Source organism: Mobula hypostoma, chromosome 2 (genome assembly GCF_963921235.1).
Source record: "Mobula hypostoma chromosome 2, sMobHyp1.1, whole genome shotgun sequence".
NCBI lineage: Eukaryota > Metazoa > Chordata > Chondrichthyes > Myliobatiformes > Myliobatidae > Mobula > Mobula hypostoma.
The window spans coordinates 244987332-245009450 of record NC_086098.1 but is presented as its reverse complement, the minus strand read 5'-3'; the positions used below and the strand labels follow the sequence as shown (position 1 = coordinate 245009450).

General features: G+C 54.5%; 1 long non-coding RNA gene across 2 annotated transcripts; it reads right to left on the bottom strand.

Annotated features, from left to right (window-relative positions):
* Nucleotides 1-616: 616 nt before the first annotated feature.
* On the bottom strand, nt 617-21863 carry LOC134337447 (uncharacterized). 2 transcript variants are annotated; one of them, XR_010016001.1, is made up of 3 exons: nt 21300-21863; nt 8835-9131; nt 617-965 (listed from the first exon to the last, which is right to left on the bottom strand). It is a non-coding gene; the product is annotated as an uncharacterized LOC134337447 (long non-coding RNA). The 2 variants fall into 2 exon arrangements; XR_010016003.1 differs by lacking the exon at nt 617-965 and adding an exon at nt 4001-4077.
* Nucleotides 21864-22119: the final 256 nt, after the last annotated feature.

Genomic DNA, 22119 nt, shown 5'->3' with positions numbered 1-22119 from the left:
ACGGAGGATGAGAGGTGACCTGATAGAGGTGTATAAGATGATGAGAGGCATTGATCATGTGGATAGTCAGAGGCTTTGCCCCAGGGCTGAAATAGCTAGCATGAGAGGGCACAGTTTTAAGGTGCTTGGAAGTAGGTACAGGGGAGATGTCAGGGGTAAGTTTTTTACGCAGAGAGTGGTGAGTGTGTGGAATGGGCTGCCAGTGACGGTGGTGGAGGCAGATACAATAGGATCTTTTAAGAGACTCCTGGACAGGTACATGGAGCTCAAAAAAATAGAGGGCTATAGGTAACCCTAGGTAATTTCTAAGGTAAGGACATGTTCGGCACAGCTTTGTGGGCTGAAGGGCCTCTATTGTGCTGTATGTTTTCTATGTTTCTATGAACTCCTGATCTCCCTATCTATCTTGTTGTGACCCTTGCACTATATTTGTCTGCCTGCTCTGCACTCTCTCTGTAACTGTGACACTCTATTCTGCACTGTTGCAATGAAAGCTTTATGAACAGCAGGCAAGACAACGTTTTCTCTATAACTTGGTGAATGTGGCAATAACAAAGCAGTTACCAGTTCTCTTTAAACCCACCAGATGAGTTATTAACAGAGTCAGAATCGGGTTTATTAGCACTGAGGAATGTGGTGAAATTTGTTGTCCTGTGGCAACAGTACAGCGTAATACAAAAAGTATTATAAGTCATAATAAGAAATATACAAATAAATAAACAGTGTGAAAATAAGAGAGAAAAATCTTGAGACCGTGTTCATGGGTTCATTGTCCATTCAGAAATCTGCTGGCAGAGGGGAAGAAGCTGTTCCTGAAAATGTTGAGTGTGTGTCTTCAGGCTCCTGTACCTCCGTAGCAACAAGAAGAGAGCTTGTTCTGGATGATGAGGGTCTTTAATGATGGATACAAACTTCTTGAGGTGTTACCTATTGAAGGTGTCCTCAGCAGTGGGGGCTGGCTGGGCCTACAAGGGAGGTGTAACAAACAAAGATGAGGAGGGGATGTAACAGACAGAGACGGGGAGGGGTGTAACAGAGATGGGGAGGAGGTGTAGCAGACAGAGATGGGGAGGGGATGTAACATACAGAGACAGGGAGGGGGTGTAACAGACAGAGACGGGGAGGGGGTGTAACAGAGACGGGGAGGGGGTGTAACAGACAGAGACGGGGAGGGGGTGTAACAGAGACGGGGAGGGGGTGTAACAGACAGAGACGGGGAGGGGGTGTAACAGAGACGGGGAGGGGGTGTAACAGACAGAGACGGGGAGGGGGTGTAACAGAGACGGGGAGGGGGTGTAACAGACAGAGACGGGGAGGGGGTGTAACAGACAGAGACGTGGAGGGGGTGTAACAGACAGAGACAGGGAGTGGGTGTAACAGACAGAGACGGGGAAGGGGGTGTAACAGAGACGGGGATGCTGTGTAACAAACAGTGAGGGGGAGGGGGTGTAACAGACAGAGATGGGGAGGGGTGTAACAGAGACGGGGAGGAGGTGTAGCAGACAGAGACGGGGAAGGGGGTGTAACAGAGATGGGGAGGAGGTGTAGCAGACAGAGACGGGGAGGGGGTGTAACAGACAGAGACAGGGAGTGGGTGTAACAGACAGAGACGGGGAGGGGTGTAACAGAGACGGGGATGCTGTGTAACAAACAGTGAGGGGGAGGGGGTGTAACAGACAGAGATGGGGAGGGGTGTAACAGAGATGGGGAGGAGGTGTAGCAGACAGAGACGGGGAGGGGATGTAACAGACAGAGACAAGGAGTGGGTGTAACAGACAGAGACGGGGAGGGGGTGTAACAGAGACGTGGAGGAGGTGTAGCAGACAGAGACGGGGAAGGGGGTGTAACAGACAGAGATGGGGAGGGGTGTAACAGAGACGTGGATGCTGTGTAACAAACAGTGAGGGGGAGGGGGTGTAACAGACAGAGATGGGGAGGGGTGTAACAGACAGAGACGGGGAGGAGGTGTAACAGACAGATGGGGAGGGGGTGTAACAGAGATGGGGAGGGGTGCAGGACCAGAGGTGGGTATAAACACTCTTATCAAGAGTATGTAGTTACAAGATCAGCGGGTGGTCATTTAACACTGAGGTGTGTGGGGTCTCCTCCTCACGTAGGGTGGGGAATCTCTGGAATTCTTCACCCTGGAGGGCTGTGGGAAATGGGTCACTGGAGGTGGGTCGTTGAAGAGGAGGGAGATACATTGTTGGAAGTGTGGGTGATGGACAAAGCAGATCTGAAGCCTCTCAGATACCGAATGGGCTGGATGAAGAGGAGGTTCCTCTCGGTCGTAGAGTACAGGATGCTCGGGCACAGCCCCTTAGAACTGAGATGAGAAAGAGTGAGTTCATCCCAGAGGGTGATAAACCTGTGGAATTCATTGCTGCAGAGGGCCAAGACGTTGGGTGTTTGTAAGGCAGAGATTAATAGGTTCTTCATTGATAGGGGATTATTGTCACAGAGAGAAGGCAGGGCAGATACAATAATAGCCATGATTGAATAGCTTAATTCTGTGATTTATGGCTTTGTTATGGTCGAGTTGGAGGGTGGGGAGGGAGGCTCGAGGCGGCTGAGTAGCCTATTTCCTTTTCAGTCGTGGGACACAGAACTGGCTCCAAAGTGGCTGCTGTTGCTAAAGGCTGAGCCAGGTTCGATGGCAACTGGCCGGGAAGAGGGAAGGCCGAGCTTCATCGTCCAATCATCGACGAGGCGCTCGTCATCTGCTGAGTGAGGGTGAATTCAGAGCAGGTACAAGTCACCTGGTCACCCAGGCGAAAGGAAAACCGAAGGTGTTAGGAACACCCGGCAAGTCAGTCAGCATCTGTGGTGGGAATGGGCGGAAATGTTCAGTTTAAGTCGTAAGGAGGGGTAAGGACAGGGGTGCAGCAAAAGTAAGTCATCACCATGGGGTCAGTCAAGGGGCGGTAATAGAACCAAACAATAGACAATAGACGCAAACAACAGGAATTCTGCAGATGCTGGAAATTCAAGCAACATACATCAAAGTTGCTGGTGAACGCAGCAGGCCAGGCAGCATCTATAGGAAGAGGCGCAGTCGACGTTTCAGGCCGAGACCCTTCGTCAGGACTAACTGAAGGAAGAGTGAGTAAGGGAGACAATAGGTGCAGGAGTAGGCCATTCGGCCCTTCGATCCAGCACTGCCAATCACTGTGATCATGGCTGATCATCCACAATCTGTATCCAGTTCCTGCCTTATCCCCATAACCTTTGAACGTCATTCTATTTGCCCAAACGTCAGAACTGGTAGTCCACAATACCATAAGACATAGGAACAGAATGAGGCCATTCAGCCCATCAAATCTGCTCCGGCATCCCATCATGGTTGATTTATTATCCCTCTCAACCCCATTCCCCCTGCCTTCTCCCCGTAACCTTTGATGCCCTTACTAATCAAGAATTTATCAAACTCTGTTTCAAAATGTACTCAATATCTTGGCCTCAACACCCATTTGTGGCAATGAATTCTGCAAATTCACCGCTCTCTAGTAAAGAGATCCCTCCTCATCCCTGTTCTAAAGGGACGTCCCTCTATTCTGAGGCTGTGCCTTCTGGTCTGAGACTCCCCCACTACAAGAGACATCCTTTCCATATCCACTCTAGCTGGGCCTTTCAGTATTCGATAAGTTCCAATGAGATCTTCCCTCATTCTTCTAAACTCCAGCAAGTACAGGCCCAGAGCCATCGAGTGCCCCCTCATACATTAACCCTTTCATTCCCAGGATCGTTCTCGTGCACCTTCTCTGGACCAATGCTAGCACATCCATTCTTAGAAAAGGGGCCCAAAGCGACTCACAGTATTCCAAGGGCAATGCTTGCATTACAGCCTTACTTTTGTACTCTAGTTCTCTTGAAATGAATGTTAACATTGCATTTGCCTTCCTTTGCCACTGACTCAACCTTTGGGCAATCCTGCATGAGGGCACCCAAGTCCCTATGCACCTCTGATTTCTGAATTTTTCTCCCCATTTAGAAAATAGTCTGTGCCTTTATTCCTGTTGGGTGCAGTCTTTCATTGGTTCCATTGAGTTTCTTGGACCTTGGACTTACTGTGTACGCCTGCAAGAAAATGAATCTCAGGGTCAGATATGTGTTTTGCAAATAAATTTACTTCCAACTTTCTTCTAAAGTGCACGTAGCCCCCTGGCCACCCTCAGGGTCGCTCGGCTCGCTGTCGTCTAGGGAAACAGCCCTCGGCCCCGCCAAACTGGGTAATTAGTTTGTGTGGATGCTATGTGATATACCCCACCCCGCCCAAATAACAGACAACACACCAGATACGATTAAATGATTTACAGTTTATAGATATTACTGGAACTATATAATTACTAGAGAATAAAATATAAAAGGAAAATAAAAGGTGCCATACTTATCAAAGTTCAATCTCTTCGTGCACAAACAGTTGGAGCTCAGGACCCTTCTTCTTCACCCTGAGACCCCTCGGACCACTTTGACCGGCCGCCTGGGACCAACAACGGTGGTCAACCAGACGAGCCACACGAGTCCGTCTCCGTCTCCTCTCCTCGCCGAGCGCCCGGCTCGGGGTCTGACCCCGTTAGCGGACTCACAAGCATCTGCTCCATCCTCTGTCTTTCTCTCCTGCCTTCTCCCCCAAAACCCCGCGCATACAGTATCTTCAAATACACCAAAATCATAACAACTATCCCAATTGGTTCGTAACATCTTCATATCACCGCCTAACCCAAAACAAGCTGCTAGCGCAAAGCTTTCTCAGCGTTTAACATAACAAAGAAGCATTCCCAAGTATAACATAACAAAGAAGCCATTTTAAATAGCCTATGCAGTAGCATAAAGACGAAACCCCCTTACATGCATGACCATACACTTCCCGAACACAAGATAATGGGAATTCATTAGGTTCAGGCTGCAAGGGAAGGGTTGGACAGGGATTGAATACCATGTTGATGACAGCAGTGTGGAGACACTTTGCAGGCTGCCCCCTACATATCCTTGGGACTGTGTGAGGCATTGACCCACTTCACTGTAAGTTTTGATGTGCATGTGATGAATAGAAGCTAATATTTGCCCTAATCTTTAAAAGGGGGCCGGGCGAGGACAGCAATTCCTCGGGGATAAGCTGTCCAGTCAGTGGAATGAGTCAGGAGGTTACAATACAAAGCGAAGCCTAATTCTGGTGAGGAGATGGCTTGTGCAAGCATAGCTTGTTGAATCTATTCAGGTTGCACAAAAAGCACATTCCATTGTAATTCCATAGAGACAAGTTTATCTGGTATTGGTGCTAACAAGTCCAGTCAAGTTCATTGCTATGTGAACCAGTAGCTGTACTGTGAAATGAAAAATTAGCATGCAGGCACGTAGCTACAGACAACATGCGTAAAAGGATGTACACAAATTAGACAAGAATATATAGGCAGTAAACAAGACAGAAAAACGTGCAGAGCAACACATTTAGTGCAAAAACACAGAGACAAGTCCATGCTGGTGTAAGAGGTGGTCTGAAGGGTTCCTGTACTGAGGTGGTGATTGGGGTTGTGTCGGTTGGTTCAAGAACCGAACGGTTGAAGGGAAGTGGCTGTTCCTGAACCTGCTGGTGTGGGGCTTCAGGCTTCTGTACCTCCTGCCCGATGGGAGCTGTGAGAAGATGGCCTGGCCCGGATGGTGGGGATCTGTGATGATGGACGTTGCCTTGTTGAGGCAGCGTCTCCTGTAGACACGACCGATGGTGGGGAGGGATGTGCCCGTGACGTATTAATCCGAGTCTACAGCTCTCTGCAGCTTCTTAGAACACAGAACAGTACAGTACAGGCTATTCGACCCACAATGTTGTGCCAACCTTTGAACCCACTCTAAGATCAGTTGAACTCCCTCCTACATAACCCTCCATATTTCTGTCATCCATGTTCTGACATTCGAAATGCCGTGCCAGACCGTGATGCAACCAGTCAGGGTATTGTCAATGCACAACTATGCACTGCTTTCTGCAATCTTTCATGATTTTTATGAATGACCTGGATGAGGAAGTGGAGGGATGGGTTACTAAGTTTGCTGATGACACAAAGGTTGGGAGTGTTGTGGATAGTGTGGACGGCTGTCAGAGGTTACAGCGGGACATTGATAGGATGCCAAACTGGGCTGAGAAGTGGCAGATGGAGTTTAACCTAGATAAGTGTGAGGTGGTTCATTTTAGTAGGTCAAATATGATGACAGAACATAGTATTAATGGTAAGACTCTTGGCAGTGTGGAGGATCAGAGGAATCTTGGGGTCCGAGTCCATAGGACACTCAAAGCTGCTGTGCAGGTTAACTCTGTGGTTAAGAAGGCATACAGTGCATTGGCCTTCATCAATCATGGGATTGAGTTCAAGAGCCAAGAGGTAATGTTGCAGCTATATAGGACCCTGGTCAGACCCCACTTGGAGTACTGTGCTCAGTTCTGGTTGCCTCACTATAGGAAGGATGTGGAAACTATAGAAAGGGCGCAGAGGAGATTTACAAGGATGTACCCTGGATTGGGGAACATGCCTTATGAGAGTGAACTTGGCCTTTTTTCCTTGGAGCGATGGAGGATGAGAGGTGACCTGATAGAGGTGTATAAGAAGATGAGAGGCATTGATCATATGGATAGTCAGAGGCTTTTTCCCAGGGCTGAAATGGCTAACATGAGAGGGCACAGTTTTAACGTGCTTGGAAGCAGGTACAGAGGAGATGTCAGGGGTAAGTTGTTTACGCAGAGAGTGGTGAGTGCGTGGAATGGGCTGCGGGCGATGGTGGTGGAGGTGAATGCAATGAGGTCTTTTAAGAGACTCCTGGACAGGTACATGGAGCTCAGAAAAATAGAGGGCTATGGGTAACCCTAGGTCATTTATAAGGTAAGGACATGTTCAGCACGGCTTTGTGGGCCGAAGGGCCTGTATTGTGCTGTGGGTTTTCTATGTTCTATGTTCATACCTGTCTTATCTCTCCAGCTACATTCTTCTTTTTAAAAGAATGAAATTCTTCTCAAGGCATTTTTAACTATTTTTAACTACCACAATAACACAACTATGTTAGGAATGAGATACAAAACTTCATTCTTGACACACCTCCGGCCTTGCTACACGCAACACAGTCAGATATTTGTACAAACGTCGGCCTTCCCCCAGAATCTGGGCATCTCAGAAGACTGGATTCTCTCAAACCTCTACAGACCTGCTGCAAAATTCTCCTGATGATTTGTATCTCAGTCTGGTAGGCAACCAATCTGTAGTGGACTGACAGAACCTGCAGAAAGTCTGAAACACCGCCCTATGTATCACAGGCTTGTCACCTCCTTCCACTGGTCCGCCTTCACAGTACCTTGCTTCAGGAAGGCCACCTGTATCGCCAGCGATACCTGACCACTCCTTAACTCTCTACTGCCTTCTGGGAGAAGGTACAGGAGCTGGAAAGCCCAGTCATACTTTATTGATCCCGGGGGAAATTGGATTTCATTACAGTTGCACCATAAATAATAAATAGTAATAAAACCATAAATAGTTAAATAGTAATATGTAGATTATGCCAGGAAATAAGTCCAGGACCAGCCTATTGGCTCAGGGTGTCTGACCCTCCAAGGGAGGAGTTGTAAAGTTTGATGGCCACAGGCAGGAATGACTTCCTATGACGCTCTGTGTTGCATCTCGGTGGAATGAGTCTCTGGCTGAATGTACTCCTGTGCCCAACCAGTACATTATGTAGTGGATGGGAGACATTGTCCAAGATGGCATGCAACTTGGACAGCATCCTCTTTTCAGACACCACCGTCAGAGAGTCCAGTTCCATTCCCTCAACATCACTGGCCTTAGAATGAGTTTGTTGATTCTGTTGGTGTCTGCTACCCTCAGCCTGCTGCCCCAGCACACAACAGCAAACATGATCGCACTGGCCACCACAGACTCGTAGAACATCCTCAGCATCGTCCGGCAGATGTTAAAGGACCTCAGTCTCCTCAGGAAATAGAGACGGCTCTGACCCTTCTTGTAGACAGCCTCAGTGTTCTTTGACCAGTCCAGTTTATTGTCAAGGTATTGTAACCCTCCACCATGTCCACACTGACCCCCTGGATGGAAACAGGGGTCACCGGTACCTTAGCTCTCCTCAGGTCTACCACCAGCTCATTAAGGTGCAGATAATTCTGCTCACACCATGTGACAAAGTTTCCTACCGTAGCCCTGTACTCAGCCTCATCTCCCTTGCTGATGCATCCAACTATGGCAGAGTCATCAGAAAACTTCTGAAGATGACAAGACTCTGTGCAGTAGTTGAAGTCCGAGATGTAAATGGTGAAGAGAAAGGGAGACGAGACAAAGGGTTCTATATACAGGAACACAAGAGGCTGCAGAGGATTCAGCCCCATCAAGGGCACAACCCTCCTCACCTTCGAGCGGCTGTGTCTCAGGGAGGTGGCATCCATCACGAAGAACTCTCAAGACCAGGGACATGTCCTCTCCTCATTACTACCACCGGGGAGGAGGTACAGGAGTGTGTGAAAATACACACCCAGCGTTTTAAAAAACACCTTTCTTTGCACATTAGTTTTGGTAACTTATAGATTTTTATTGGGAGCCTTCGGCCTGAAACATTCATTTCCCTGCCTGTTAGATTCCTCCAGGGCTTTGTGTGTTCAAGATCTTCCACAGCTCAGAATCAGATTGTGGTGGACAGGAGCTAGCTCAGCCCTAGGCTGCAGGAGGCAGGTAACTGGGTGACCGTCAGGAGAAGGAAGCGATATAGACAGCCAGTACAGAGTACCGCTGTGGCCGTTCCCCTCAGCAACAAGTATAACACGTTAGATATTGTTGAGGAATTTGACCTACCTGGGGAGAGTCGCAGTGACCAGGTTTCTGGCACTGCATCTGGTGCTGTGGCTCAGAAGAGAAGAGAAGCGAAGTGTTGATGGGAGATTCTGCAGTCAGAGGGACGGAGACGAGACTCTGCGGGCACAACAGGACATCCGGACGGTATGTTGCCTCCCTGGTGCCAGGGTCAGGGATGTCTCAGATCAGGTCCATGGCAGGAGATTTACGTTGCCTGGATTGGGGAGCATGCCTTATGAGAATAGGTTGAGTGAACTCGGCCTTTTCTCCTTGGAGCGACGGAGGATGAGAGGTGACCTGATAGAGGTGTACAAGATGATGAGAGGCATTGACCGTGTGGATAGTCGGAGGCTTTTTCCCAGGGCTGAAATGGCTAACATGAGAGGGCACAGTTTTAAGTTGCTTGGAAGTAGGTACAAAGGAGATGTCAGGGGTAAGAGAGTGGTGAATGTGGCAACGGTGGTGGTGGTGGATATGATAGGGTCTTTTAAGAGACTCCTGGACAGGTACATGGAGCTCCGAAAAATAGAGGGCTATGGGTAACCCTAGCTAATTTCTCAGGTAAGGACACGTTCTTACCTGAGAAAGCACAGCTTTGTGGGCCGAAGGGCCTGTATTGTGCTGTAGGTTTTCTATGTTTCCTGTTTCATTCTAAAGGGGCAGGGTGAGCAGTCAGAAATCCTGGTACATATTCGTGCCAATTACATAGGTGGAAAAGGTCAGCAGATCCTGAAAAGAGATTTTAGGGAGCTGAAAATCAGGACTTCGGGGTCGTAATCTCTGGATTACTGTCCATGCCACGTGCCAGTGAGGGTAAGGATAGGACGATCTGGTACATAAATGCGTGTGTGAGGGACTGGTGCGGGGGGGGGTTTCAGAGTTATGAATCATTGGGATCGCTTCTGGGGGAGGTACGACCTTGTACAAAGGGGACAGGTTACACCTGAACCCGAGGGGGTCCAATATCCTTGCAGGCAGGTTTGCTAGAGCTGTTGGGGAGGGTTTAAACGAAATTGGCAGAGGATGGGAACTGGAATGATAGACTGGGGATGAATTGGCTCATTCACAAACAGAAGCAATGTGTACTGAGACTCCTGGCAAGGAGGGGCCGATGATCGGGCAACATTGCAGGCAACAGAGTGATCAGCAGCACTGGGGCTCCACAGGGGACTGTCTTGTCTCCCTTTCTCTTCACCATTTACACCTTGGACTTCAACTACTGCACAGAGTCTTGTCATCTCCAGAAGTTTTCTGATGACTCTGCCATAGTTGGATGCATCAGCAAGGGAGATGAGGCTGAGTACAGGGCTATGGTAGGTACTTGGAGGCACATGATAAAATAGGCCGTAGTCAACATGGTTTCCTTAAGGGAAAATCTTGCCTGACAAATCTGTTGGAATTCTTTGCAGAAATAATGAGTAGGATAGACAAAGGAAAATTGGTGGATGTTGTGTATTTGGATTTGCAGAAGCTTTTTGACAAGGTGCCACACATGAGGCTGCTTAACAAGCTACGAGCCCGTGGTATTACAGGAAAGATTCTAGCATGGATAAAGCAGTGACTGATTGGCAGGAAGCAAAGAGTGGGAATAAAGGGAACCTCTTCTAGTTGGCTGGTGGTGACTAGTGGTGTTTCACAGAGGTTTGCGTTGGGGCTACTTCTTTTTACATTATATTTCAATGACCTGGATGATGAAATCGATGGCTTTGTGGCCAAGTTTGCAGACGACATGAAGATTAACGGAGGGGCAGGTAGTTTTGAGGAAGTGGAGAGTCTATAGAAGAATTTAGATTAGGTGAATGGGCAAAGGTGCAGATGGAAAACAGTGTGGGGAAGAGTATGGTTATGTACTTTGGTAGAAAAAGTAAAAGCATAGACCATTTTCTAAATGGAGAGAAAATTCAAAAATGTGAGGTACAAGGGGATTTGGGAGACCTTGAGCTGGATTTCCTAAAGGTTAATCTGCAGGTTGAGTCTGTGATGAGGAAGGCAAATGCAACGTTAGCATTCATTTCGAGAGTGCTACAGTATGAAGTAAGGATGTTATGCTGAGACTTTGTAAAGCACTGGTGAGGCCTCACCTGGAGTATTGTGAGCAGTTTTGGGCTCCTTATCAAAGGAAGGATGAGCTGATATTGAAAAGGGTTCAAAGGAGGTTCACAAAATGGTTCCAGGATTAAAGTACACTTTATGGATCTCCCTGTACTCTCTGGAATTCAGGAGAATGAGGGGTGACCTCATTGAATGGTGAAGGGCCTTGATAGAGTGGATGTGGAGAGGATGGTGGGGGAGTCTAGGACCAGAGGCAGGACAGCTTCAGAATTGAGGGACATCCATTTAGAACGGAAATGAGGAGGAATTTCTTGAGCCAGAGAGCGGTAAATCTGTGGAATTCATTGCCACAGGTGGCTGTGGAGGCCAAGTCATCAGGTATAGATAAGGCAGAGGTTGATCAGTCAGGGCACGAAGGGATTTGGGGAAGAGGGCAGGAGGGGGCTGAGAGGGAAATTGGATCGTTCATGATGAAATGGTGGAACAGGATTAATGAGCTGAATGCTGCAATATCTTTGTGTCAACGGCATATTTTGAACGTTTGTTGTTTCGTGGCAGCAGTACCGTGCAATACGTAATTAAAAAAACTACAAATTAGTATAAAAGAAAACGAGGAGTGTAAGAAAGAGAAACAGCGAGGTGGTATACAGAGATCTCTTGTGCCTTTGTGCTTAGTGACTCTGGTCAGCAGGGGTGGGACGGGCTGAAGGGCCAGTTAGCACGCTGTGCAGAGTCACAAATGAATTCTATCAAGGATCCTGACAAAGGGTCTCGGCCCGAAACGTCGACTGTACCTCTTCATAGAGATGCTGCCTGGCCTGCTGCGTTCACCAGCAACTTTGATGTGTGTGGCCTGTCTATCGAGGAACCGCTGTGGCCTATGTTCTGCCCTTTAAAGGGAACTTGTAATTTAAAATCTCTGGATTGGTGGGAAGGGATAATTGCAGAGCCAGTATCTACAAATACTGCGAAATAAAAAGCATTTTGAGCATCATTAAAGTGGCGTCTGAAAAAAAACAAATTCCATTTAGGGATGGAAACAACAGACAGAATTTTTTTTAAATAGTAATTAGCAGGCGACTTGCATAATTACCATTTATGTTAATGAATGGATCTTTGTTATTTGGGACTTAAAACAGAGTATGTGTTACACTTGAAGTTAGAGGGAGGGAGATGGACTGAGAGTTTTAGGAAGGAAGCTGTGGCTCTTGGTGAATTCCCCCTCCCACCGTACAGACCTCCTTCCTCACCTCCCCTCCCACCGTACAGACCCCCCTCCTCACCTCCCCTCCCACCGTACTGACCCCCCTCCTCACCTCCCCTCCCACCGTACAGACCTCCCTCCTCACCTCCCCTCCCACCGTACAGACCTCCCTCCTCACCTCCCCTCCCACCGTACAGACCCCTCCTCACCTCCCCTCCCACCGTACAGACCTCCCTCCTCACCTCCCCTCCCACCGTACAGACCCCGCTCCTCACCTCCCCCCCCACAGCACAGACCCCCTCCTCACCTCCCCTCCCACAGTACAGACCCCCCTCCTCACCTCCCCTCCTACAGCACAGACCCCCTCCTCACCTCCCCTCCCACCGTACAGACACCCCTCCTCACCTCCCCTCCCACAGTACAGACCCCCCTCCTCACATCCCCTCCCACCGCACAGACCCCCCTCCTCACCTCCCCTCCCACCGTACAGACACCCCTCCTCACCTCCCCTCCCACAGTACAGACCCCCCTCCTCACCTGCCCTCTCACAGTACAAATCCCCTCCTCACCGCCCCTCCCACCGTACAGACACCCCTCCTCACCTCCCCTCCCACCGTACAGACCCGCCTCCTCACCTCCCCTCCCACCGTACAGAACTCCCTCCTCACCTCCCCTCCCACCGTACAGACCCCCCTCCTCACCTCCCCTCCCACAGTACTGACCCCCTCCTCACCTCCCCTCCCACCGTACAGACCCCCCTCCTCACCTCCTCTCCCACAGTACAGACCCCTCTCCTCACCTCCCCTCCCACCGTACAGACCCCGCTCCTCACCTCCCCTCCCACAGCACAGACCCCCTCCTCACCTCCCCTCCCACAGTACAGACCCCCCTCCTCACCTCCCCTCCTACAGCACAGACCCCCTCCTCACCTCCCCTCCCACCGTACAGACCCCCCTCCTCACCTCCCCTCCCACAGTACAGACCCCCCTCCTCACCTCCCCTCCCACCGCACAGACCCCCCTCCTCACCTCCCCTCCCACCGTACAGACCCCCCTCCTCACCTCCCCTCCCACAGTACAGACCCCCCTCCTCACCTGCCCTCTCACAGTACAAATCCCCTCCTCACCGCCCCTCCCACCGTACAGACACCCCTCCTCACCTCCCCTCCCACAGCACAGACCTCCCTCCTCACCTCCCCTCCCACCGTACAGACCCCACTCCTCACCTCCCCTCCCACCGTACAGAACTCCCTCCTCACCTCCCCTCCCACCGTACAGACCCGCCTCCTCACCTCCCCTCCCACCGTACAGAACTCCCTCCTCACCTCCCCTCCCACCGTACAGACCCCCCTCCTCACCTCCCCTCCCACCGTACAGACCCCCTCCTCACCTCCCCTCCCACCGTACAGACCCCCCTCCTCACCTCCTCTCCCACAGTACAGACCCCTCTCCTCACCGCCCCTCCCACCGTACAGACCCCCTCCTCACCTCCCCTCCCACAGTACAGACCTCCCTCCTCACCTCCCCTCTCACAGTACAGACCTCCCTCCTCACCTCCCCTCCGACCGCACAGACCTCCCTCCTCACCTCCCCCCCACAGCACAGACCCCCCTCCTCACCTCCCCTCCCACCGTACAGACCCCCCTCCTCACCTCCCCTCCCACCGCACAGACCCCCCCTCCTCACCTCCCCTCCCACAGTACAGACCCCCCTCCTCACCTACCCTCACACAGTACAGACCTCCCTCCTCACCTCCCCTCCCACCGTACAGACCCCCCTCCTCACCACCCCTCCCACCGTACAGACCCCCTCCTCACCTCCCCTCCCACCGTACAGACCCACCTCCTCACCTCCCCTCCCACAGTACAGACCCCCCTCCTCACCTCCCCTCCCACCCTACAGACCTCCCTCCTCACCTCCCCTCCCACAACACAGACCCCCCTCCTCACCTCCCCTCCCACCGTACAGACCCCCTCCTCACCTCCCCTCCCACAGCACAGAACCCCCTCCTCACCTCCCCTCCCACCGTACAGACCCCCCTCCTCACCTCCCCTCCCACAGTACAGACCCCCCTCCTCACCTCCCCTCCCACCGTACAGACCCCTCCTCACCTCCCCTCCCACCGTACAGACCCCCCTCCTCACCTCCCCTCCCACCGTACAGACCCCCCTCCTCACCTCCCCTCCCACCGTACAGACCCCCTCCTCACCGCCCCTCCCACCGTACAGACCCCCCTCCTCACCTCCCCTCCCACCGTACAGACCCCCCTCCTCACCTCCCCCCCACAGTACAGACCCCCCTCCTCACCTCCCCTCCCACAGTACAGACCCCCCTCCTCACCTCCCCTCCCACCGTACTGACCTCCCTCCTCACCTCCCCTCCCACAAGACAGACCCCCCTCCTCACCTCCCCTCCCACAGTACAGACCACCCTCCTCACCTCCCCTCCCACCGTACAGACCCCCCTCCTCACCTCCCCTCCCACCGTACAGACCCCCCTCCTCAACTCCCCTCCCACCGTACAGACCCCCCTCCTCACCTCCCCTCCCACCGTATAGACCCTCCCTCCTCACCTCCCCTCCCACAGTACAGACCCCCCTCCTCACCTCCCCTCCCACAGTACAGACCCCCCTCCTCACCTCCCCTCGCACAGTACAGACCCCCTCCTCACCTCCCCTCCCACTGTACAGTGATCCCTCCTCACCTGCCCCCCACAGTACAGACCCCCCTCCTCACCTCCCCTCCCACCGTACAGACCCCCCTCCTCACCTCCCCTCCCACAGTACAGAATCCCCTCCTCACCTCCCCTCCCACAGTACAGAACCCCCTCCTCACCTCCCCTCCCACAGTACAGAACCCCCTCCTCACCTCCCCTCCCACCATACAGACCCCCTCCTCACCTCCCCTCCCACCGTACAGACCCCCTCCTCACCTCCCCTCCCACCGTACAGACCCCCCTCCTCACCTCCCCTCCCACCGTACAGACCCCCTCCTCACCTCCACTCCCACCGTACAGACCCCCTCCTCACCTCCCCTCCCACCGTACAGACCCCCCTCCTCACCGCCCGTCCCACGGTAATTACCCCCTCCTCACCGCCCCTCCCACCGTACAGACCCCCCTCCTCACCTCCCCTCCCACCGTACAGACCCCCCTCCTCACCTCCCCCCCACAGTACAGACCCCCTTCCTCACCTCCCCTCCCACAGTACAGACCCCCCTCCTCACCTCCCCTCCCACCGTACCGACCTCCCTCCTCACCTCCCCTCCCACAAGACAGACCCCCCTCCTCACCTCCCCTCCCACAGTACAGACCACCCTCCTCACCTCCCCTCCCACCGTACAGACCCCCCCTCCTCACCTCCCCTCCCACCGTACAGACCCCCCTCCTCACCGCCCCTCCCACCGTACAGACCCCCCTCCTCAACTCCCCTCCCACAGTACAGACCCCCCTCCTCACCTCCCCTCCCACAGTACAGACCCCCCTCCTCACCTCCCCTCTCACAGTACAGACCTCCCTCCTCACCTCCCCTCCCACCGTACAGACCCCCTCCTTACCTCCCCTCCCACTGTACAGTGATCTCTCCTCACCTCCCCTCCCACTGTACAGACCCCCCTCCTCACCTGCCCCCCACAGTACAGACCCCCCTCCTCACCTCCCCTCCCACCGTACAGACCCCCCTTCTCACCTCCCCTCCCACAGTACAGACCCCCTCCTCACCTCCCCTCCCACAGTACAGAACCCCCTCCTCACCTCCCCTCCCACAGTACAGAACCCCCTCCTCACCTCCCCTCCCACCGTACAGACCCCCCTCCTCACCTCCCCTCCCACAGTACAGACCCCCCTCCTCACCTCCCCTCCCACAGTACAGACCCCCCTCCTCACCTCCCCTCCCACAGTACAGACCTCCCTCCTCACCTCCCCTCCCACCGTACAGACCCCCTCCTCACCTCCCCTCCCACTGTACAGTGATCTCTCCTCACCTCCCCTCCCACTGTACAGACCCCCCTCCTCACCTCCCCTCCCACTGTACAGACCTCCCTCCTCACCTCCCCTCCCACCGTACAGACCCCCCTCCTCACCTCCCCTCCCACCGTACAGACCCCCCTCCTCACCTCCCCTCCCACAGCACAGACCCCCTCCTCTCCTCCCCTCCCACAACACAGACCCCCTCCTCACCTCCCCTCCCACCGTACAGACCCCCCTCCTCACCTCCCCTCCCACAGTACAGACCCCCCTCCTCACCTCCCCTCCCACCGCACAGACCCCCCTCCTCACCTCCCCTCCCACCGTACAGACACCCCTCCTCACCTCCCCTCCCACAGTACAGACCCCCCTCCTCACCTGCCCTCTCACAGTACAAATCCCCTCCTCACCGCCCCTCCCACCGTACAGACACCCCTCCTCACCTCCCCTCCCACAGCACAGACCTCCCTCCTCACCTCCCCTCCCACCGTACAGACCCCACTCCTCACCTCCCCTCCCACCGTACAGAACTCCCTCCTCACCTCCCCTCCCACCGTACAGACCCCCCTCCTCACCTCCCCTCCCACAGTACAGACCCCCTCCTCACCTCCCCTCCCACCGTACTGACCCCCCTCCTCACCTCCTCTCCCACAGTACAGACCCCTCTCCTCACCGCCCCTCCCACCGTACAGACCCCCCTCCTCACCTCCCCTCCCACAGTACAGACCTCCCTCCTCACCTCCCCTCTCACAGTACAGACCTCCCTCCTCACCTCCCCTCCCACCGCACAGACCTCCCTCCTCACCTCCCCCCCACAGTACAGACCCCCTCCTCACCTCCCCTCCCACAGCACAGACCCCCCTCCTCACCTCCCCTCCCACCGTACAGACCCCCCTCCTCACCTCCCCTCCCACCGCACAGACCCCCCCTCCTCACCTCCCCTCCCACAGTACAGACCCCCCTCCTCACCTACCCTCACACAGTACAGACCCCCCTCCTCACCTCCCCTCCCACCGTACAGACCCCCCTCCTCACCTCCCCTCCCACCGTACAGACCCCCTCCTCACCTCCCCTCCCACCGTACAGACCTCCCTCCTCACCTCCCCTCCCACCGTACAGACCCACCTCCTCACCTCCCCTCCCACAGTACAGACCCCCCTCCTCACCTCCCCTCCCACCGTACAGACCCCTCCTCACCTCCCCTCCCACCGTACAGACCCCCTCCTCACCTCCCCTCCCACCGTACAGACCCCCCTCCTCACCTCCCCTCCCACCGTACAGACCCCCTCCTCACCACCCCTCCCACCGTACAGACCCCCCTCCTCACCTCCCCTCCCACCGTACAGACCCCCCTCCTCACCTCCCCCCCACAGTACAGACCCCCCTCCTCACCTCCCCTCCCACAGTACAGACCCCCCTCCTCACCTCCCCTCCCACCGTACAGACCCCCCTCCTCACCTCCCCTCCCACAGTACAGACCCCCCTCCTCACCTCCCCTCCCACAGTACAGACCCCCCTCCTCACCTCCCCTCCCACAGTACAGACCTCCCTCCTCACCTCCCCTCCCACCGTACAGACCCCCTCCTCACCTCCCCTCCCACTGTACAGTGATCTCTCCTCACCTCCCCTCCCACTGTACAGACCCCCCTCCTCACCTCCCCTCCCACCGTACAGACCTCCCTCCTCACCTCCCCTCCCACTGTACAGACCCCCCTCCTCACCTCCCCTCCCACAGTACAGTGAGCCCTGCTCACCTCCCCTCCCACAGCACAGACCCCCCTCCTCACCTCCCCTCCCCCAGGACCGTGATCCCTCCTCACCGCCCCTCCCACAGTACAGTGATCCCTCCTCACCTCCCCTCCCACAGTACAGACCTCCCTCCTCACCTCCCCTCCCACAGTACAGTGAGCCCTGCTCACCTCCCCTCCCACAGCACAGACCCCCCTCCTCACCTCCCCTCCCACAGTACAGTGATCCCTCCTCACCGCCCCTCCCACAGTACAGTGATCCCTCCTCACCTCCCCTCCCACAGTACAGACCTCCCTCCTCACCTCCCCTCCCACAGTACAGTGATCCCTCCTCACCTCCCCTCCCACAGCACAGACCTCCCTCCTCACCGCCCCTCCCACAGTACAGTGATCCCTGCTCACCTCCCCTCCCACAGTACAGAATCCCCTCGTCACCGCCCCTCCCACCGTACAGACCCCCCTCCTCACCTCCCCTCCCACAGTACAGAATCCCCTCGTCACCGCCCCTCCCACCGTACAGACCTCCCTCCTCACCTCCCCTCCCACCGTACAGAATCCCCTCCTCACCTCCCCTCCCACAGCACAGACCTCCCTCCTCACCTCCCCCCCCCCACAGTACGGACCCCCTCCTCCCCTCCCCTCCCACAGTACAGTGACCCCTCCTCACCTCCTATCCCACAGTACAGTGACCCCTCGTCACCGCCCCTCCCACCGTACAGACCTCCCTCCTCACCTCCCCTCCCACAGTACAGAATCCCCTCCTCACCTCCCCTCCCACAGCACAGACCTCCCTCCTCACCTCCCCCCCCTACAGTACGGACCCCGTCCTCCCCTCCCCTCCCACAGTACAGTGACCCCTCCTCACCTCCTCTCCCACAGTACAGTGACCCCTCCTCACCTCCCCTCCCACAGTACAGAATCCCCTCGTCACCGCCCCTCCCACCGTACAGACCCCCCTCCTCACCTCCCCTCCCACAGTACAGAATCCCCTCGTCACCGCCCCTCCCACCGTACAGACCTCCCTCCTCACCTCCCCTCCCACCGTACAGAATCCCCTCCTCACCTCCCCTCCCACAGCACAGACCTCCCTCCTCACCTCCCCCCCCCCACAGTACGGACCCCCTCCTCCCCTCCCCTCCCACAGTACAGTGACCCCTCCTCACCTCCTATCCCACAGTACAGTGACCCCTCGTCACCGCCCCTCCCACCGTACAGACCTCCCTCCTCACCTCCCCTCCCACAGTACAGAATCCCCTCCTCACCTCCCCTCCCACAGCACAGACCTCCCTCCTCACCTCCCCTCCCACAGCACAGACCTCCCTCCTCACCTCCCCTCCCACAGTACAGACCCCCCTCCTCACCGCCCCTCCCACCGTACAGACTTCCCTCCTCGCCCCCCTCTCTCCTCACCTCAACGCCCCTCCCGCAGCGCGGAATTCCTCTCCTTTATTCCCTGGAGTGCTGGACATTATTCCCTGGAGCATAATGACTTTAGCATCAGATATTACTCCCCGGAGTGTGAGCACTTTATTCAATGGTGTGTTGGAGAATTAGAGGTGAAGGGTACAGATGGAAACAGACTTTTTCCCCTCAGCTTGGGCGAGACTAGTACCAGAGGTCATGGGTTACGGGTGAAGGGTGAAATATCTAAGACGAGCATGAGGGGGAGCTTCTTCACTCAAAGGGTGGTGAGAGTGTGGAACGAGCTGCCAGCGGAACTGGTCGATGTGGGTCCGATTGCAACGTCTATTAAAGTAGAAGCTTGGATAGGTACATGGATGGGAGGGGTACAGTCTGGGTGCAGGTCGATGGGACTAGGTACAGAACCATCTCAGCATGTACTAGATGGGCCGAAGGGCCTGTTTCTCTGCTGTAGGGCTCCATAATGAAATGACTGCAAGAGACTGTGCAAAGGAAAGGAGAGTTGATGGCTGAACTGGGATCTGGGAATGTTGGCCTGCCTCCAAGCCCTGCTTCCCACAGGCAGTGATCTAATCCTTTCGGAATGTCCTGGCCTCTCAATCCCTACTGGCGCCCCCACAGTTCCCCTGCCTGACCCCTCCCACACACACACACACACACACACACACAGTAGGTCCTGAGAAATATGGGCCGGCGTGAGCTTGGCAGTGGGGTGGGGCTGGGGGGAAGAACGTGTTCCTTTCTGGTTCTCCCACTTCGTTGCCCCTCCCACGCTGAGGCGTCCACCTCACTGCTGTTCCCACAGAGTGACCCTCACGCCTCATACCCCTCCCACATCGTTTCCCCCTCACCCTCCCACAGCATTCCCTCCACCCCCTCCCAGTGTTCCCTCCTCACCCCCTCCCACAGCATTCCCTCCTTACCCCCTCCCACAGCGTTCCCTCCTTACCCCCTCCCACAGTGTTCCCCCCTCACCCCCTCCCACAGCATTCCCTCCTTACCCCCTCCCACAGCGTTCCCCCCTCACCCCCTCCCACAGCGTTCCCTCACCCCCCCCACAGTGTTCACTCCTCACCCCCTCCCACAGCATTCACCCCTCACCCCTCCCACAGCATTCCCTTGTCACCCCCCCACAGTGTTCCCTCCTCACCTCCCTCACCCAGTGTTCCCTCCTCAACCCTCCCACAGCATTCCCCTCCTCACCCCCTCCCACAGCATTCCCTTGTCACCCCCCCACAGTGTTCCCTCCTCACTCCCTCCTCACCCCCTCCCACTGTGTTCCTTCCTCACCCCCCCCACAGTGTTCCCTCCTCACCCCTCTCACAACATTCCCCCCTCACCCCCTCCCACAGCGTTCCCACCTCAACCCCTCCCACAGCATTCCCTTGTCACCCCCCCACAGTGTTCCCTCCTCACCCCGTCCCATCCCCCCTCACTGTGTTCCCCCAGTTGAATCTGTGTGAGCGATGATTGGTGATGCAAATGGGGAACAGCCCAGCAACAGGCAGTGGGAAGTGCGATCGTATATTTGTGTTGCACTGTACGGTTCTTGGAAATCACGTGACCGTCCCCACACTGGCTGCCATCCAAACCCTGCTGGTAAATACCTCTGTCTGTATATTCCACTCTGTGCCAGGGGTGGTGAGGGGAAAGCACTGGGCACTGTGAGAGTGTGTGCACACACACACACACACACACACACACACACACACACACACACTCACACACTCTCACACACAAACACAGATACACACAACTGCAAACACACACACACACACAGACACACACACACACACACAGATACACACACACACAAACATGAACACACACACTCACACACAAACACGAACGTACACACAACCGTGAACACACACACACACACACAAACACAGATACACACACAACTGCAAACACACACACACACAAACACAAACACACACAAACATGAAAATACATACAACCGTGAACACAAACACAGATACACACACAACTGCACAACTGCAAATACACTCTCTCACACACACACACACACACACACACACACACACACAAGAAGGTTAGTGTATTCACAGTTTACCTGCAGAGGAAGAGACAGGCCGGTGATAAACTGTGAGGAGGAAGCAAGTGACCTTCAGAATAATTTCAGATTGCTATTTTATTTACTGGCAGAGGTAATGAGTGGGCGTTTGGTTATGGCCAGAGATCAGGTGTGAAATATCGTTTACCTAAATAGTCAGCGCCAGAGAGAGTGTGTGAGTGTGTGTGTGTGAGTGTGAGTATGTGTGTGTGAGTGTAAGTGTGTGTGTGTGATGTGTGTGTGTGTGTGTGATGTGTGTGTGAGAAAGAGAGTGTGTGAGTGAGACAGTGTGTGTGATATGTGTGTGTGTCTGAGTGTGTGTGTGATGTGTGTGTGAGTGTGTGTGAGAGAGAGTGTGTATGTGTGTGTGAGAGAGTGTGTGTGTGTGAGAGAGAGTGTGTGTGTGAGAGTGAGTGTGTGATGTGTGTGTGTGTGAGTCTGAGAGTGTGTGTATGTCTGTGTGTGAATGTGTGTGAGAGAGAGTGTGTGTGTGAGTGTGTGTGTGTGTGTGATGTGTGTGTGAGAGAGAGTGTGTGTGTGTGAGACAGAGTGTGTGAGTGAGAGAGTGAGTGTGTAATATGTGTGTGTGTGTGAGTGAGAGTGAGTGTGTGATGTGTGTGTGTGAGTGTGAGAGTGTGTGTGTGATGTGTGTAAGAGAGTGTGTGAGTGAGAGAGTGAGTGTGTAATATGTGTGTGTGTGTGAGTGAGAGTGAGTGTGTGGTGTGTGTGTGTGAGTGTGAGAGTGTGTGTGTGATGTGTGTGAATGTGTGTGAGAGAGTGTGTGTGTGTGAGAGAGTGTGTGAGTGAGAGAGTGAGTGTG